A 17,318-nucleotide genomic window follows, 5' to 3' on the forward strand; every position below is an offset into this window, starting at 1 on the left:
CACACAGAGTTCTTCATCTATGACTCAATGTGTTAAGGAAGAATTAATGGGACTCTTTTGTATGACATATATAGGATTATACATTATATTATTGTTTCACATGCTCGCTAATATTTATAAAGGATCTCCATTTTCTATCAAAGGTATGCACTTGATTTACCTCAATGCTTTGGAATGGTTGTTTTACTACAAATACTTCATTTCCATCAAGTATTGTCGTTTTTTCCAATTTCTAAACACCACATCTTTATCATTCATTATATCAACAACTAGATTCTATTGTATTTGACTCGTACACATCATGACATCTCATTTGGACTAGACCTTGTTTCCATATTCTCTTAAGAGCCACATGGGAGTCACTTAAAAGGATGTAAATCACATTATGAGATACATTCAAGGTACTACCAATTTTGAAATTTAATACACCTTTGGTACTCATTAGTTTGTGAAATTCACTAATTCTAACTAGATTGTATTAATTGATGTTTAACACTCCATAGTTGACTATATTTTTCCTTGAATATAATTATATTCCCTTGTCTTGCAAGAAGTAATCAGTAATTGCACTATCCTCTACAAAATCTAAGTTCCATGTTATTTCCCTTTTTAGTTAAGAAGTTATTTGCATTCAATACCTAATGCTAGATTTTGGTATTCATGATGATCATGCTACCACTCTTTTGTGTGATAATTATAGTTCCATACACATTTCTCATAATAAAGTGGAGGATTGAAAGACCAAACAAATTAAAAACCACATGCACTTAATTTGGGAACTCATTTAGGATGGTATCCTAAACTAGGAGTATTTACCTACTGAAGAGAAAGGTGTCAACGTTTTCCCTAAAACATTGGCATCACCAAATTTTCTTCAATTATGATTGATGTGAGGGCGACAAATGTTTTTTCTCAGGGGGTCATCTTGAGTCTTCCTTCCTTCTATTTTTTATTTTTATTGTTTCTATCCCTTTTGGAGAGAATTCTTTTCATACAGGTTGTTCTCTCACAAGTTGAGAGTTTGTGTATTGGTACCTTAGCAACCCTAGTTGACAAGACTCATTTATGTGTTTTGTTTACACCCTCTTTTTTCTTAGTGGGGTTGGGGTGGGCGGCAGAGGGAGTGGGAGTCGGTTTGGAGGCTTATGTTAAAATTACTTTTCCAATACATTGGGATCCTCAAACGTGTCTTTTCTAATGGTTATAACTAGTATTTGTTGTAATCTCATGTTAATATTACTATTTTCCAAATATAATAACTATCTCCTAGCTATAAGCTCAACCTATTTATTTTAAATATATGAAAGAATCTTATGCATAACAAATCTAATAAATCTTTTTTCATTCATTATTTTACAACTTAAAAAAAATTATTTAAAATATTCCTTTTAATATTTTTCAATAAAAATATCGAATTAAAAAATTGTAAAATTATATAAAAATGCTATTAAAAATAATTTGTTATTAGATAATGAGTTTATATATCTAGAATATAATTAGACAAAAATTAAAATATTTTAGAAAACAGTCCTATAAACAATATTAATGTCAATAAAATAACTCTCCTATAATACTATACTAGCAATTGTGCCACATGTTGCAAAAGGGACTGCTTAAGTGGATAGCTTATGGAAGAGGAGCATACATGAAAAAATCTTTGATATGTTATGTGATCTAACTATAACCTAGAGTAAAAAAATAAACCTTAATGTTAAACAATCTAATCAAAATAGAAACACGTGCAATCATAAATAGAATTGATCCAGCAAGAAAATGAATAGAACCAAAAAAAAAAAAAAAAGAGAAAATACAACAATATGGCTCACCCCATAATTATACAGTTTTGAAATGCTTTCTACTGATGCATGATGTATTTTTGTATCACAATTAGAATTATTAGAGGACAACTTTGAGATCACCATTCATTTAAAGGATGAATTCAGTAACGTGTGAATCTTAAGTTTGTACTTCTATGCTTTCATTATTTAAAAAATTAGTTAATTATGTAATTTAATGAGTTATTAACAAACTTTAAGATTTCCTACTGCACTTTTGGGGCAAACTCGACAATTGAAGACAATTCTTATAACAGAGAATTGATATAATTTATCTGGTATTTATTTCATTCTGAAAGTTACATAATCTTTAAGGATTAAGTATAGATCAATATAAACCAGACGTAAAACTCCATGACCCTAGACTGTTCACATACCTCTCATCATAAATTTTGGGTTAATAAAAATTTCCTTCACATAGAAAGTGAGCGTTTTACTATTCATTGATAGAATGCCTACTTATGCAACCCTAATTAGAATTAGTTACTTCTCGTGTCGACTAGTAGGAGAAAGGAATTAACAATGTGTCCATAAATCTTTAGGTACATAATTAGCAATAAAATATTATGTAAATGAACGTCATCATTGACATCAATTCAACAAAATTGTGGAGCAATAATCCTAAGTAATGAGTCCTATTGTGACACTTAGAGATGGAATTCAAGTGTCCGAATCTCTAGCAAATAAATTCGATTAAATTCCAAAATTATGGCATGCAAACAACTTGTGCCAACCTCTAATCATTTGCCCCAGGAGATTCGATGCTATTTCATTTCACTTCAAGCATATTCAGGGAAACACCTTGTGAAGCCAATTGTGTTCCACCTCGTACCATTCCCACCTAGAATCAAACAAAGTAATTACAAATTAATTCACGTTCTGGTTCCACTACTCAAATCAAAACCCAAATTGAAATAGACATCCTAACCTAAAGAAGGTATTAAAAAAGCACTTATGAGTGTAACTTTTATTACCTCAATACAATTGTGACTTAACCCAAATTGAAATAGACATCCTAACCTAAAGAAGGTATTAAAAAAGCGTTTATGAGTGTAACTTTTATTACCTCAATACAATTGCGACTTAAACATGCGTATCTTTGCCACCATTGGATGTCGATGCCTCCACAATTGTAATTCAATGAGAGCTCTCAATGTTCTAGGCAGGATCTTGGCTCGTTGCAATAAATACAGCAGAGAGAATATTAGATGAATGGGCATTGAAACCTCCCATGGCACCAGCTAGTGTAGATCTAGTTAAGTTCTTAAGAATGTTCAATTCTAACAAAGCTAAAATGGTGGTCTTCAAGACTTTGCTACAACTGCCTCAGTGATGACGGTCTCACGCACTACTGATTTCCCACACCCTTCAATCTAATTGACAACTTTGGGTTTCTTGTCTACACATAATTACCTGATGATCGGCCAAAACAAATTGTGTTAAACAAAAATAATTTAAACAAAACAACGACAAAAAGGAAATAACAGAAACTGTAGTGTATGAAGAGTCCACAGGAATAGTGAAAGAGGGATGACCCAAAACCCATAACACAAATAACATAACTCCTTCTCAAGGAAATCTAAAACATTATGCATGCCCATAGACACCATATTCATCCCCATGGCATCTCCAGGGGAGCAACAATACCTTATGTACATATCCCTCTCTGCAATTGCGCACTTGTGAGCCTCACAAATGTGTTGGTGTTTCTATTGTATGCATAAGAACATTACGTCAGTGAGAAAGAGTCAATTTATATTACTCACAGAATGGATACATGCTCATATGCAACAATCTGATTGTCTTCAATGATTGATAGACTGACCATAGCATTAAGGGATTTTGGAGCAAAAAAACTACTAGAGTGTGTATGCACGTGATTGAAAGAAGAAAAAATAAATTTAATCACCATACCTTTTGAAGATGAAAGACAAGATTTCGTATTTATTAGGACGTCGTTATTAGGATGTTCCAACTAAAACGTGAGTTGTGCAACTCTCTTGGAATTAGGGAGTCGAATGACAGGAACCTTGGACATGCCAAGAAGAATGCTTGTAGCACCTATAGATATATGAGTGACCTTACAACCGTTATTTTGTTGGCAACCAAGAAACCCTCGGCAATGGAAATGTGAACCATGTTTTCAAAGTCATCGAGTAGAAGAGACCATGCAACACCCACATCTACACATACCCAACAGGTCATTCACAACACTGGCCAAGTATGTATCCATAATCGAATCCATCGAAGGGAACCCATCCAGACATCTCCAAAGCCCTCTTTCTCACGGGATCAACATTCCTGCAGTCTCCCCAAGAGTCGATTCCAGGGAATAAGAATTTGCTTTTCCATAACTCATAGTGGCACCTCCCCATGGCTTATGACATGAAGAAGGGGCATCAAATTTATCATATTCTCCCTTCATCTCCTCATGAGAAAATAGGAGAGTGAAATCAATGAGTTCAGTTCACAAGGTGGGATCCAATAGTCGAAGTGGTCGGTTAATGAATTTGGTTGCACTCAGTTACTGAAGTCCAGAATAGTGTTAATAAAATTAATTTTGAAATTTTGTTTTCGAAATAACTTCACATGTCTTATTCAATGAATAATGTTACATATAAATATTTTAAATTTTGGTTTAAATTTTAAGAAAATTAAGATATTATAAGGAGGTCATCAACCCCACTCTAAAAGATCAAAAGTATCTCTCTGTTTTAACTAGTTCAAAGAAGAAAATTAATATAGCCAAGATTAGAACGAACTCTCATGAGCTCCATAGTGAAACGGGTCGTTGGGCAGTTCCTAAAACACCATGGACGAACATCTAGGATGAAAATCACTTCCTCTTAGAGTGCCCCGAGTACAACCACATTAGATCTCAGTTTCAAAATCTTTGTTGCAACACTGACCTTCCTAGCCTTTTACGTTGTCAAAATTACAGTGAGCTTGGGAGGCTTCTCTCCAAGTTTTTTGAGCATAAGAATGAAATCTCAAATCAAACTAAATAATTCGTTTCTTTAGATCCGATAGACCAAAATTTGGTCTCAATGGACGTTCATCATCATCATCATTTTGATTTTCTTTATAAGAATCGAAAGACTAGGTCTATCACGATTAAAGAGTCACTTCACAGCACATGTATCTATTCGACATTCCCTTTTTTCTTCAATGTGAAAATTTTCTCAAGTTGTATAAATTTTGTGTGATATTTATTATTTAGAATATTTTAATTAGTTTTGTAAATTAATTATAAATATATGTATGTTTTAAATTAATTATTTTTATTTAGATTTAGTTTTTTGACATTATATTTATATAAATTTATTTCATTTAAATTTTAATATATTTACGCCGTAAGGCGTTTCCCTCTAAAATCCATCCCCCTTTTTGCCTACCTGTCATCCTTGGACACCGTACGATTAGATGTTAGACGATTACAAAGATTTCAACCATCGATCCTTGTGATGCTCTGTGTTTCCCTCGCTATGAAGGAAAGAATCGTTCAGGTAAGGGTGGGTGCGGGGTTAACACCGTTTCTTGAATTCATGGAAGATACTCTGATTCCTCGTAGCCTCCATTAATCCCGACATATTTACAGTAAAAAATGGTCCATTTCAGGTTTAACGAGCAAGCCCAGGATGGCTACTCAAGATGTCGAGATGAAGGACTCAACAGCCACGGTCTCCAATTCTTTTGCGCCATTGCCTCCTCCGATTCTCACGCGTAAGTTCTATGAGATTTTGCCATTGCAGGTAGTGCCTATTTTGCCCGTGTTTGTGTTGAAATTGAGGCATATTTGTCGGTGTTGCAGATCTGGAGATTACTGGGCTTCTAGTGCCCCCCGACACACGAGAGTTAGCATTGATAATCTACTCTCGAAAATTAGTGACAAAGCACAGATTTTGGGCTTCATCACACCCATCGCCATCGCTGGGAGCTAAGGCTGCTTATAGCATGGTGATTACCTCATGCCTTCAATGATTCAGTGCTGTAAATGGTGATTTGGTGATTCTGCTTTGGATTTGTTGTGTCTTTTGCAATTGTTTTTCTAAGGTTTCAGGCCTGGGGATCTAGGTGGGTGTTGGTTATTTAGCGATTTTCCTTATGGGTTTCTATTATCCTGAATGTTTGGCCAGGTTTTCTATTCATTGCCTCGTGATTTTCTACGTTTCTATGAGCTTTTAGTGCTTATGTGTTGATTTTCATGGGTTGTTGCCTTGCGGATGCCTGCTATCTTGTTTGCTCAGTGGTGTTTTTGGTTGATTTTCTATCTGGGTGATTATGTTTCATGGCTGCCATGGAATTTATGCCTAACGGTGAAATACCCACATAACATGCCTATTGGGAGCTGATCTCACGTGTCCTGTTGCTAGTTTTGTGCCTTGGCTTTTTGTTTCATCTACACGCTCTGATTTTTGTGTCTTTGATCTGTGCTTCAGGGGGTTTTCCAGAGCTGATCTTTATTGCTATAAATATCTGAGCGAGAACCTATGGATCAAAGTTGTAGAAATCAAATCATACCCATGTGTAGATAGTACTATACTGCTGGCTCAGAGAGCAAGCAAAAACCGTTGCAAGGAATCCTATAGAGATTTTGATAAAATCCCAAGACCAGCTTATTTGACCCTTGAAGAAAATGACTTTTCCCCCACAGAGATTCTGAAGTGGTTCTTCTGTGATATCCCGATCCAATTTTGTTCCTGGACGTTTTCTTGTTTTTCTAGCATCACTTTGGGTATTTTAGGCATAGATTTGCATCTGGGTTTTGGTCAGAAGACATCAATCAGATCCGTATAGGATTAGAATGTCTTCACTGGTTTGTTTTCCATGGATATCTAGCAATGAGCTCTCTTAAGATGTTTTTTTGTTTTTCTTTTGGGAAGAAGCTCAGGGATCAAATTGACTCCATATTTATTACGCATCCGCGTTCTCACCATGGGCTAAGGTCTAGACTAGCTGATGACAGATTTGAGATCTTATGCATGTATGGTCTTAAGCACAGTTCTAGACCAGATTAAATTGTCCAGTATTTTCTAGGCTATTGCATGGCTATATTTTGGGTGTCTATTAGCTTTGTTCTGTTGTTTTCTCTTTTTTGATATTGGCATAATAAATTTTGCTTTGCTGGGTTTCTGAATTTGGCAAAATTATATAGGCTGTGAAACTAGTTCATTTTATTTGAGATGTAGGTTCCCGGATGGTTTTCTAAGGTCACCAAGCCTAGTAATACCTCAGCTCATGATTCTGAGACTTAACTTCTTTCCTTTCATCCATATTTCAAGCAGTAACCTTGTCATGATTTTTCTATTGCAGCAGTGGGGAGGTTTTCTTATTATATTTGTCTTCACCATCAGAAATGTGGGTCTATCGCAGTCTGGAGTTGATTGGGAGTTGATCTCACGTGTCCTATTGCAGGTTTTGTGCCTTGGCTTTCTGTTTCATCTACACGCTCTGATTTTTGTGTCTATGATCTGTGCTTCAGGGGGTTTTCGAGAGCTGATCTTTATTGCTGTAAATATCTGAGGGAGAACCTATGGATCAGAGTTGTAGAAATCAGATCAGATTCATGCCTACCCATGCCAGTAAAGCAAGTGTGAGCTTATGCTTTTTTTGATGCCCCATTGGGTTGTAATAGAGCTAGTTATTTGAAGTGAACTAGACTCGTGCATTTTATGATAAGAGGCTTTCACAAGAGGTTAATGGTGATGCCCTTGGAGAGGTATGGGTTGACTTAGCATTTTGTTATTATTGTGATTAATATATCTTTATCCTTTTGTAACTGTCTCATGTTTGGGAAAGTTTGTAACTAGTTGCAATATGTTGTTTCATCACCTTCCAGGAGTTCAAGGGATATGTCTTCAAAATTATGGGAGGACATGATAAGTAGGGTTTTCCCATGAAACAAGGAGTTCTTACTCCAGGTCGTGTATGCCTGTTATTGCACAGAGGTAAAATATTAATCTTCAGAATTTTATTCTTGTATGATATGTTATCGTATAGTTTCATACCAACAATTTAGTAGATTATTCGGATCAATATTTATTATCTTTCTCTGGGCACCCCCTTCTTTAGTGGGTATGGAAGGCGTAATGGTGAGAGGAGACAAAAGTATGTTAGGGGATGCATTGTTAGCGCTGATCTTTCTGTCTTGAACCTGGTCATTGTTAAGAAGGGTAACTACTGAATCTGTTTATTTCATTGATGTGGATATGTTGCAATTCTTGATCCCCTATATTACTTGCATGAATTTGTGGACCTTCTATTTGTAGGAGAAAATGATCTTCTAGGTCCGATGGACATTGAAAAACCAAGGATGCAGGGACCTAAAAGGGCATCGAAAATCAAAAAATTGTTCAATCTTTCCAAAGAGGATGATGTTAGGAAATATGTCAACACATACCGTCGAACTTTTCAGTCTAAATCAGGTATACAATCGTACCTTATGTTAGTGTTAATTTCTCCTAATTTGATTTGTTTTGTACACTTTTTTTTTTGGGAACATCACCTATATTGAATAAGTGCATCTTAATAGCAGTAAGTATGATGTCATCTAAGAATTCATTTTCTCTTATTTTTCTATTTTCAGGTATGACACGAAGCAAAGCTCCAAAGATTCAGAGGCTTGTAACACCATTGACTCTGCAAAGGAAGCGTGCTAGAATTGTAGAAAAGAAAAAGAGAATTGCTAAGGTGAAGAGCAAGGCTGCTGAATATCAAAAGCTCCTTGCTTCAAGGTTGAAGGAGCAGCGTGATTGCAGGAGTGAGAGTTTGGAAAAAAAGAGAGAATCCTGTGTTTCAACTAGATCAAAACCATCAGTTTCTTAGTATTATGTGCTTTTATCTATTTATGTGAGGTGAACTCCCTTGATTTGCATGGCATTGTACTGAGTGCAATTTTAAAATCGGCAAGCAATGTTTTTCTTATTGAGTATTGTTTGAGAATATATAGTCTTGGTATACTTTGATGAAGGCTCAGACTGCAGGATTTTGAATATATGTTAGCAACTGTAATTCAAAACCATTTTTTGCAACTTTGGACAAAAGAAAAGTATTTTTTATTTTTATTTTTAAATTCAAGCGTTTTTATTTAATGATTCGAATTCTTTCTATGGCTGGAATAGGTAGGGTTATATATCTTGTATCTTTTCCTTGATGTTACTTTTGGATTGCAACCCTTATGATATGTATGGTGCACACCCCCTGCCTTTATGCTCCTCAAAATACATCATGATAATTATTTTCTATAGTTTGGCATTGTGTGATGTTTTTATTATAAATTGAGTCCAGCACAAGCTATATTGGTAATTTGGCCAAGTTGATTATTTTTGGTACCCTTTGATCTGAGGTGAAACTCAGGTAGTGGTAATGTTCCCCAAAATATTTTCTTATATACCTGGTTTAACTGCAGAAAGCAAGGAGTACTTAATAACAATACATCTTGGCTTGTACTTTGAAAGCACAACTCTGAACTTAAAACACAATTTATGTTTTTTTAATGTATTTGTGAAATTTATTTGCTATTGTTGCAACACTTGCACATATTATAGTCTTCAATGGAAGGTGAGCTTTCTCGTAACCTTTTATTTGTTTTCCCACACATTATATATTTCTTCCTCCCAATTGAACTATCCATTTCCCCAGAAAATCCCTATGAATAGGGGCAACAAAATGAATTTTGTACTCACCAGAAAACCATGCTGCTTCCAAAGATCAATAAAATTTTCTAAAACTGAAAGAAAATGAGCTTATGTTGTTTCCTTTTTCGTTTCTGAACAAAACTGATACTGGAAGAGATGCAGTTATCTTGCCTTCCAAGAGTACATAAAAGGAAATCAGTACATCAAAACCTTTCCCATGCCTACCCATGCCAGTAAAGCAAGTGTAAGCTTATGCTTTTTTTGATGCCCCATTGGGTTGTAATAGAGCTGGTTATTTGAAGTGAACTAGGCTCGTGCTGAAATTTATTTGCTATTGTTGTGAAAATAGCAACCAAGTTACAATGTTGTTGCGGAATTTATTATTGGGTACTTATTGCCTGGAAAACCAATTGCCAATATCCTTTTCAAGACTTATGGAAGGATTAGTATAGTACATGCTCTTTCTTTTCTTGTAGACTTGAAGCTTGGGCACTACATGAAGATTCCTCCACGTTGCATGTATGTTGCTTAGGTGTGGCTCTTATAGTTTTCAGTTTTCACTTCTTCTATAATGTTCAATCTTATAAAATTATTTATAAACCATAAGTATCATTTTTTCATGGGGTTCAGTTTCTTATTAATTATATTTGAGTCCAGGGGCTAACTTGTGGATGTACACAGCTTGCGGGCACAATAGTTGTAGGTACAATCAATCTCTGCATTAGATGGTGGATGCTGACAGGTATAGAGAATATTTGTGATGTGGACTCTCTGCCTCCTAACAACCCTTGGACATGTCTAAAGGACAGAGTAGCCTTTCATGCATTAGTCACATGGGGCTAATTCAAAATTTTGATTAGGTTTTATGTAATACAAGAGGTTGCATTAATAATTTTTGAAGTTACAATAGTAGTGATTAAAATCAATTTGCAATTATAATATTACTAATTATAATGGCTAACAAAAAGTTGATAAAAGAAGCCCACAAAAACTCAAAGAATCCTTATTCAATCTCCATCCCAATTATGGTATTCATATACATGAAATACGTTTTTACTTAACTTTGTTCTGTTGTTTTCTCTTTTCTGATATTGGCATAATAAATTTTGCTTTGTTGGGTTTCTGAATTTGGCAAAAGTATAGGCTGTGCAACCAATTCAGTTTATTTGAGATGCAGGTTCCTGGATGGTTTTCTAAGGTCACCAAGCCTGGTAATACCTCAGCTCATGATTCTGAGACTTAACTTCTTTCCTTTCCTCCATCTTTCAAGCAGTAACCCTGTCATGATTTTTCTGTTGCAGCAGCGAGGAGGTTTGCTTATTATTTTTTTCTTGACCATCAGAAATGCAGGTCTATCATAGTCTGGAGGTGATTGGGAGTTGATCTCACATGTCCTGTTGCAGGTTTTGTGCCTTGGCTTTCTGTTTCATCTACACGCTCTGATTTTTGTGTCTATGATCTGTGCTTCAGGGGGTTTTCCAGAGCTGATCTTTATTGCTGTAAATATCTGAGAGAGAACCTATGGATCAGAGTTGTAGAAATCAGATTAGACCCATGCCTACCCATGCCAGTAAAGCAAGTGTGAGCTTTTTCTTTTTTTCATGCCCCAATGGGTTGTAATAGAGCTGGTTATTTGAAGTGAACTAGACTCGTGCATTTTATGATAAGAGGCTTGCATAGGAGGTTAATGGTGTTGCCCTTGGAGAGGTATGGGTTGATTTATCATTTTGTTATTATTGTGATTAATATATCTTTATCCTTCGGTAACTGTCTCATGTTTGGGAAAGTTTGTAACTAGTTGTAATATGTTGTGCTGTCACCTTCCAGGACTTCAAGGTATATGTCTTCAAAATTATGGGAGGATGTGATAAGCAGGGTTTTCCCATGAAACAAGGAGTTCTTACTCCAGGTTGTGTATGCCTGTAATTGCACAGAGGTAAAATATTAATCTTCAAAATTTTATTCTTGTATGATATGTTATCGTATAGTTTCATACTAGCAATTTAGTAGATTATTCAGATCAATATTTACTCTCTTTCTCTGGGCACCCCTGCTTTAGTGGGTATGGAAGGCATAATGGTGAGAGGAGATGAAAGTCTGTTAGAGGATGCATTGTTAGCCATGATCTTTCTGTCCTGAACCTGCTCATTGTTAAGAAGGGTAACTACTGAATCTGTTTATTTCATTGATGTGGATATGTTGCAATTCTTGATCCCCTATATTGCTTGCATGAATTTGTGGACCTTCTGTCTATAGGAGAAAATGATCTTCCGGGTCTGATGGACACTGAAAAACCAAGGATGCTGGGACCTAAAAGGGCATCCAAAATTAGAAAATTGTTCAATCTTTCCAAAGAGGATGATGTTAGGAAATATGTCAACACATACCGTCGAACTTTTCAATCTAAATCAGGTCTACAATCGTACCTTATGTTAGCGTTAATTTCTCCTAATTTGATTTGTTTTGTACAGTTTTTTTCTTTTGGGAACATCACCTATATTGAATAAGTGCATCTTAATAGCAGTAAGTATGATGTCATCTAAGAATTCATTTTCTCTTATTTTTCTATTTTCAAGTAAGACACGGAGCAAAGCTCCAAAGATTTAGAGGCTTGTAACACCATTGACTCTGCAAAGGAAGCATGCTAGAATTGCAAAAAATAAAAAAGGAATTGCTAAGGCCAAGAGCGAGGCCGCAGAATATCAAAAGCTCCTTGCTTTAAGGTTGAAGGAGCAGTGTGATCGCAGGAGTGAGAGTTTGGCAAAAAAGAGAGCATCTCGTGTTTCAACTGGATCAAAACCATCAGTTGCTTAGTATTATGTGCTTTTATCTATTTATGTGAGGTGAACCCCCTTGCTTTGCATGGTGTTGTACTGAGTGAAATTTTAAAATCGGCAAGCAATGATTTGCTTATTGAGCATTGTTTGAGAATATATAGTCTTGGTATATTTTGATGAAGGCTCAGACTACAAGATTTTGAATATATGTTAGCAACTGTAATTCAAAAGCATTTTTTGCAGCTTTGGACAAAAGCAAAGTACTTTTTATTTTTATTTTAAAATTCAAGTGTTTTTATTTAATGATTCAAATTCTTTCTATGGCTGGAACAGGTAGGGTTATATATCTTGTATCTTTTCCTTGATGTTACTTTTGGATTGCAGCCCTTATGATATGTATGGTGCACCCCCCTGCCTTTATGCTCCTCAAAATACATCATGATAATTATTTTCTATACTTTGGCATTGTGTGATGTTTTTATTATAAATTGAGTCTAGCACAAGCTATATTGGTAATTTGGCCAAGTTGATTATTTTTGGCACCCTTTGATCTGAGGTGAAACTCAGGTAGTGGTAATGTTCCCCAAAATCTTTTCTTATATACCTGGTTTAACTGCAGAAAGCAACGAGTACTTAATAACAATACATCTTGGCTTGTACTTTGAAAGCACAACTCTAAACTTAAAACACAATTTATGTTTTTTAATGTATTTGTGAAATTTATTTGCTATTGTTGCAACACTTGCCCATATTATACTCTTCAATGGAAGGTGAGCTTTCTCATAACCTTTTATTTGTTTTCCCACACGTTATATATTTCTTCCTCCCAATTGAACTATCCATTTCCCTAGAAAATCCCTATGAATAGGGGCAGTAAAATGAATTTTGTACCCACCAGAAAACCATGATTTAAGGTCTATATTCATACCATATCGTAACATACATAGAGCATAAAGTCAACTTACACTTTTGATATATCGAAGGGTCAGAGTGAGTTGAGATTGATGGTGAATATTCATATTAGGTTGTAACTTGCAGAGCTTTTAACCATAAGTTACATTCCAGTGAATCTAACAATGAATATCAATAATGGTGATTGAATTTTAAAATGGGTGGAGTTAATAGAATTATAACAAGTGGGTTCCACCCAATATTCCCACTATCTGTTATTAGGTCATTTTAATGGTGGTAATTAATAGAATTTGTACTTACATTTACATTAATGGTTTAAAGTAAATCATTTTAATTGTGGTAATTAATAGAATTTATTATTAATGGTTTAAAGTGCATGTTATCACTGGGAATTTTACCAGGCTGTGTAAAGGAAAATCCCAAAGTAACATTGAATTAGTTTTTAGATTGGAAGTGGACCTTTCCAGCTTAGAGAGAGTTATCTCTCATAACTCAGTCACCCTGTGTCACCTCAATAACTCGTTATTTAATCAGTATCATGGCTAGATATTATGTACGATAAGATTTAAAATGTTGTAAGACAGTGAAATATCCATTGGGCATGGAATTATGATAATAGGCAAAAAATCTGATGGAACCATTTAAAATGTTGTAGGACAGAGTGAAATATCCATTAGGCATGGAGTCATGATAATTAGCCCGAAACATGATGGATCCTCCATTACCTGGGTATGGATATTGGGGATATTAAGGGTTAAAATGTTGTAGGACAGAGTGAAATATCCATTGAGCATGGAGTCATGATAATTAGCAAGAAATCTAATAGATCCTCCATTACTTGGCTATAGATATTAAAAGCAGGATAGATGAAACTTTCTTAGATTCTCGATGTAGTTGAAAGTTGAATGGGGATGATAGTCCACTACAGTAGAGCATCCAACGAGGATGAATTCTAAAGTAGCTTTAGAAGGAAATGAAAGTATTTGATTGTAAGAAAATAAAGCATCAATGAGAAATTCTAAAATATTTTCTTTCCAAAAATGAAAGTATTTGATTGTAAGAAAATAAGACATCAATGATAAATTTCAAAATATTTACTTTCAATAAAAGATTGAAGATTACATATAAAATAAAATCACCTAGAAAGAAAAAAATTCAACATAAAGAAACAGATAGGAAAGTAGCATCTCAAGAATCTTTGGACCATAAAATCAAGAATTTTTGGTCCAATCAGATTCAATTAATCTCAAATTTACACAGTAATTTTTTCTCTCTGAAACCGAACCCTTTGTCCTTTTTTTCATCTATTTTATAGAGATATTACATATGTTTTTTCATCTGTTTTATAGAGATATTACGTATGTTTCAGATCCAAAATCTGTGGAAAAATATTAACTACGAAATATTCAACACAAAATTGTACACTGCTTCCTTTCTATTTTCTAAGGGGCAATGTACACTCTGAGTAGCCACTTGTGATATTAAAATAGTGAGCTCTGAGGTGAATATAATGCTCATACTTATTGAGAAACAAGAGCTGGAGATATTCAATAGAAAAAGATGGAGATGGGAGTTTCAATGGACAATCTGCTTCAAACAATTTCAGCGCACGGAATCAGGAATCGATTTCGATTATTATGCCTTTATTTAATTCATTCTCTGATGAAGGATTCGTGGTAGAAGGACCTTGAAAAAAACCTCATTTCTCAGACTTTGGCAAAGATGATTAGATTTCAGAAATGACAAATCAAACACCTGTAACCATCAGTGTTGTTAGATTTATCACCACCAAAATCGAACACTGAAAATTCAAATTCACCAAAGAGTATTTTAGAGGAAAATCATTGTGATAATTGAGTAATATGGAGAACAACTATAGATCCGTGCTACGAGCATTTTTCCAGGGAAAATAACCTTGCAAATTGAAACCCAATGACACCCTCTATGAAGAAAACAAAAATACTAGAAACCCTTGTCTTCTCGTCAGATCTACCAAAAGATTCATATAATCGTAAGTAATTTCAATACTCTTCCACAAGAATCCTCAGCAAACATATCAGTCTTCAACAATCCAAAGGTGAGAAATCTCTTCAAAGATGACTTATTTCTTTGGCTCACTGTTTCCAATAATCCATCTTTCACAATCTTAGAAATGAACTGTGTATGCAAATAGCCACGCTCAGAAAGATAGAATTAGACAGAAATGAGGGTGATGAATATGCAATATACAACCAATCAATAGGATGCTCATTGTTATCATTGTTATAGTCACGCATAAGTCAATGTCATGCAATCAGTGTTACTCTTAGAGCATCAACAAATCGTCAAGGATATGTACACAAGTTTTATGTCCTGTTTTAAGGTCTTTAGCTATTAGTGCTATTGGTGAAGCTTCAGACCTAGGATCACAACTTGAAGAGAAGAAACTGGTAGAGCCTCCTAATCTGAAGATAAATATCACAGATACCCAAAGAAAAGCTCGGTCTTCTCAAGTAATGGTGCTTCTAAGTTTGCTACTAAGGCATGACAACACAAAATTGTACATTGCTTCCTTTCTATCTTCTGAGGGGCAATGTACACACTTAGTAGCCACTTGTGATATTAAAACAATGAGCTCTGATGTCAATATAATGCTCAAACTTATTGAGAAACAAGAGCTAGATATATTCAATAGACAAAGATGGAGATGGGAGTTTCAATGGACAATCTGCTTCAAACAATTTCAGCTCACAGAATCAGGAAACGATTTCAATTATTATGCCTCTATATAATTCATTCTCTGATGGAGGATTCATGGTAGAAGGACCTTGAAAAAAACCTTTTTCCTCAGATTTTGGCAAAGATGATTAGATTTCAAAAATGACAAATCAAACACCTATAACCATCAGTGTTGTTAGATTTATCACCAGCAAAATCTAACACTGAAAATTCAAATTCACCAAAGAGTATTTCAGAGGAAAATCATCATGATAATTGAGTAATATGGATAACAACTACAGATCCGTGCTACCAGTATTTTTCCGGGGAAAATAATATTGCAAATTGAAACCCAATGACACCCTTTATGAAGAAACCAAAAATACCAGAAACCCTTGTCTTCTCGTCAGATCTACCAAAAGATTCATATAACTGTAAGTAATTTCAATACTCTTCTGCAAGAACCCTCAGCAAACATATCAGAGCAAGTGTCATTGATGAGGGCCGAAGATTTCAAAAAGGGGTTCTGGACAGTGGCTAGCACATGTGTCCTAGCAAATCTGCAGATGTAATTAACTTGAGAAGTTTGATCTGCAGACATAATTCATATGAGAATTTTGATCCACCTACGAAAGAAGAGAGACAGTGAAACACAACATGACATATCCTTATAAATTGTAAACCCAACAAGCCATCGAAACCCTAGTCAAAACTTTTCAAAACAATCTTCAACTTTCCAGAAATCCTTCAACCGCATGGAAGAACCGTGCATTTGATATGAATTTTCACCCTCACACACACTATGCTTTTGTATTTTCATTAATAAAACATAATATAATTATGGGTTTGGGTTTAGAAATTGTCAAAAATAAAGAGTTTAGGTTACCAAGATGAAAAATAAGAGTCAACCTTAACAAATATCCCTAGACTCCTGAGCTGAATAAACTCCAATGACAATACCTATCTTGTGTTTTAATTAGCAAGGCCCAGAATTATGTGCAATATAAATTCTCTTACCTGAATAAGGAGAGAAAAATAGAATTCCAAATAAGAGACTAATTATTTTAATTAACTAAATAATAAAATAAAGTAAATTAAATCACCTTTATTTTACTAGATTATTTACAATGATTTTAAAACATACTTTCTGTGTTACAACTATTAACTTCTTATGAATATATGTAATTTAGAAATAAACAAATTTAAATTAAAACTCATTTATTATGATTTAAAAGCATACTTTCAGTGTCAAGCAACCATTAAAATTTTATGAATAAATTTGACTTCAGAAATAAATAAATTCAAATTATGAGTAGAATTTTTTTTGGGATAAGTTATGAGATGCAGAAGATTCCCAACCATGGGTATGATACAAGAGAGACTAATTATTTTTATTAATTAAATAATAAAAAAAATTAAAATTATGATTTAGTTCTAATAATCATCTTCATCTTATTCGA

At 34.5% G+C, this 17,318-nt stretch overlaps 2 pseudogenes; both read left to right on the forward strand.

The window, feature by feature from the left end:
• Positions 1 to 5,473: 5,473 nt before the first annotated feature.
• LOC149139091 (small ribosomal subunit protein eS6-like) lies at positions 5,474 to 8,660 on the forward strand (annotated as a pseudogene).
• Positions 8,661 to 10,197: 1,537 nt separating this feature from the next.
• Positions 10,198 to 12,286, forward strand: LOC149139092 (small ribosomal subunit protein eS6-like; annotated as a pseudogene).
• Positions 12,287 to 17,318: the final 5,032 nt, after the last annotated feature.

This window comes from Pinus tabuliformis, chromosome X, assembly GCF_031772625.1.
Source record: "Pinus tabuliformis cultivar Carrire ecotype Pingquan chromosome X, CPIR1, whole genome shotgun sequence".
NCBI lineage: Eukaryota > Viridiplantae > Streptophyta > Pinopsida > Pinales > Pinaceae > Pinus > Pinus tabuliformis.